Genomic DNA, 3,738 nt, shown 5'->3' with positions numbered 1-3,738 from the left:
AGCATTCATAGCCCCCTAAGGGCAAGGCAATTGAGGGAATGCTGGGAAGATGATATTACCAGTTACAATACCAGACAAAAAACACTTGACCAGTTGATATGGAGGGATCAAGAAATCTAGAATACATGGTAGAGATGGATGGGAGGAAAATGGTGAATATCATTTAAGGACTCAGGGTGAGTTGAAGGAGCAGGGAATAGAATTAGTCATAATATTTGTCTTTTATGAAACTTCATACACTTTGGATCTGGCTAGAGGGAACTATAGGATGGATTGAGTTAATGACAAGCATATATCCTATATAATAAAGAGCTAATATGCAAATTGTCATCACTCCCTCATGCTGTAAAGGCTCAGACACTCAACACTGGGGAGAGAGGAATGGGGACCAGCCAGGCTGTGGCCTGGGAGAAGAACAAGCTGCCCGCCCCACGGTCCTGGGTGCCAGTGGCTGGGGCTGCAGCCTGGGAGAGGAACAAACCTACTGCCCCTTGGTCCTGGGTGCTGGAGGCTGTGCCTGTGCCTGCGGCCTGGGAGAGGGCAAGCCACCCACTCCATGGTCCCGGGTGCTAACACCTGTGGCTGTGGTCCAGAAAAGGGACAAGCTGCCCACCCCACAGTCCCAGGCGCCTGCATCAGCAGCCCAGGCAAAGCCACGCACCCGTGGTCCCCTGTGGTTGCGGCCGGCCCTCGCAAAGCCGGCCTGGGTCCTGGGTGCCTGTGGCCGGCCAGAGGGAGGGAAGCCTGGGTCCTGAGTGTGGGATGAGGCAGAGCCAGTTAGGGGCAATCAGTAAGGCAGGTGAGTGGTTAGGAGCCAGTGGTCCCGGATTGCGAGAAGCAGTTGGACATCCCCCGAGGGGCCGCAGATTGGAGAGGGTGCAGTTTGGGCTGAGGGACCTCCCACCCCCATGCATGAATTTCGTGCATTGGGCCCCTCGTGCATATATATGCAATTATATATATATAATTGCATAAAATACCTCTTTAAAGCCCTTCACATCCTCTTGGCTTCATTCAATGCACTAGCAGAGCCATGGCACTGATTGAGTGGGTGATACCTGAGAGTGTCTCATGCCATGCACGTGTCTTGCACCTCTCACCTCTTGCCCTAGTTTTCTCTGATGCTTTGGCATGAGGACTTGTAGAAATCTTATGTTTGTCACACATTTGCAATTTGAAAATATTAAAGAGTTGATATCCCATTGAGCAGTCTTTTATTCCATAAAGGGAGAGAGTAACACATAAATGTTTCCCTTCATTGTCCTTGGGAGACATGGTTCTGAGAGACTTTTCCTGATGCTCCTTAACAGGACCCAGCAGTAGTGAGAATTAATCACATACACAGCGATGACAAAGTCAATAATGAAGCATTCATTAGCTTTCCCTGTGTCATTTCTCCAATCCCGCATTTCTTCTTCTATAAACATTCTTTTGTCTTAGACATTGTGATATGAATATGTAGCCTAAGGAAAAAACAGTAGTAAATAAAGCATGTGATTACAATCACTTCTGATGTTAGAGGGGAATAAGGCACAGCTAGATCCAGACAAAATATTAGAGTAGAAGAATTTGCCTTTCATGTTTGCTCATTTTCTGCGTAGGGATCCCTCTGTACTTATTCCTGTGCAGATCTCTCATGTTCTCTGTAGTTCATTGTCTGTTTAAAATAATATATTTTCCATGATGTGCTGAGTTAAAAGTGAAAAAATTTAACTAAGTTGTCCAAATATGTAAATCAATAATAGCAGTGTATTACTTCACCAACCTACATGTTTCCTTTTAGTAACAAATTGCTGTGTAACCTAAAACATGAATTTAATACTAGACTGAGAAGTGACTCTGATTGTTTGTGAGGGATATACTAGCAGTTTTAGTAGAAAATATGCCTATGTATTTTCTAAATTCCTTTTGCTGTGAAATAAAATGAGAACCAATAGGATAAAGGAGCAGTAATAGGTCTTTCTTGAATATTTGTACTCATATCCATTACTAACAAATTTTGATAATGATTACTTAGATGTCAAAGATAATGAAAATCTGGTCAAATTTTCAAAGCTGGCATAGGGATAGAATTTGAGTTATAGAGTTTAAGCTATCAATCTTACATTCCTTATTTAAATTTGATCTGAGGATGGTACATTTTGTAATGTAGTTCTGGGAGTAGTTAAAAATTTATGTTATTACAAAAAATTTTGTGGCTAAAAGAAATAAATGAAAAATATTGCAGTAATCTCCTTTGGGCTGATTTTGTCAAAATTTTAGCAGCATTGTTGTTGAAAAGTAAATAATATATAGGTCAATCTGAAAAACGACATAATTTTAATGGTATTTCTGCCTTCTAACACCTACCTATAACTTAATGTTGATTTTAAAAATTTAATTTCTGTGTTTGCCTGAAACTAGATTATTAAATTGGTCATTGAAATAGAAAAATCATATTTGTTTTCTGATTTTATATTTGTATAATTTTTCCTCTGATTTAGTACATTGAAAAGTATATGTAATTATTTTGTCTGAGTGGTTTATGTTTAACTGTGTCTATTAAAATGCTAGTTTGTTCTAACTTCAATTACTAAAAGTATAAGTATAGTGCTGCACAAGCATATTTGTACAGTTTTTCAATTTGCCTGCACTCTTTACATTGTTAATTTTTTACATTATGGAAAACATTTTAAGTTAAAAAAACAACTAAGAATTGGAAAATAAAGTGCCTCTGCTTGTGCAACATAATGAGAGTAACTGGTAGAGAACATTCTCTGCCGCTTACTTCATGCTTATGGTTACTCATGGAAAAATATTTGTGCTAGAAGTTGTAGATGCAAGAGTTCTGCCTCTAAGCATGGAGAAATGACATTAATGAAATATAACTTCAACAAAACATAAATAAAGAAGCATAAAGAAGAGGAATAAACTATAATTGGTTCACACTTGAGGCTTTGGGATGTGCCATCTGTCTTTTTTTCAGTAATCTAAATGTTGTTTTTTCCATTTGTTAGGTTTGTGTTTCTTGAAGCTCTGGAATTTATAAGCTAACACTAGTTTAGTATTTAATATTTCTCAGGTGTCTTCAGATATTTCATATTTCTGTCTAATTATTTTTTTCAAAAAGCACAACAAATCTATACATATAAAAGGCTAATATGCTAAGGGTCTGACCGTCCAATTGGCTGCTATGATGCACGCTGACCACCAGGGGCAGACCCTCAATGCAGGAGCTGCTGTGATGTGCACTGGCCATTTATAGAGAAATGGCACCACAGACCTGACACCCACAAAGCAATACTTGGCTTCCCCCAATGGGGACACAGGCCCCGCCACCACCCCAGAGCAACACCCCACCACATTGCAGCTGATGCTGCTGAGACCCCCTGGTCCAAATGCAACCTACAGCCCAGTTCAGCTCAGAAAATGTCGCTGTGGGCAGTGGGTAATGACATCATGTAGCAATGCCCGGCTTCCTTCCTCTAGCAACTAGCCTCCTTGGAGTGTCTTCAGCCCAGGAATATGACTTGCTTTATAGTCAGGTAGAAACATTTTACATTTTAACCAAATGTCTGTGAAGTGTTTTCCCTTGCCTCATCTCATTTGATCCTCACAGAAGTCCTGGAGTAGGTAGGTAGGGGACTCGGCGAAATCCAATTTTCTTTTCACTAGTTGGAAAACGGAGATTTAGAAAGCTTAGAAACTTGACCCGACTGAAAAGAAGTAAGAAACGGTGGACCTTGGAAATGACTTCAG

The sequence above is a fragment of the Myotis davidii genome, unplaced genomic scaffold (assembly GCF_000327345.1).
Source record: "Myotis davidii unplaced genomic scaffold, ASM32734v1 scaffold294, whole genome shotgun sequence".
NCBI lineage: Eukaryota > Metazoa > Chordata > Mammalia > Chiroptera > Vespertilionidae > Myotis > Myotis davidii.
This window is presented reverse-complemented; position numbering follows the sequence as displayed.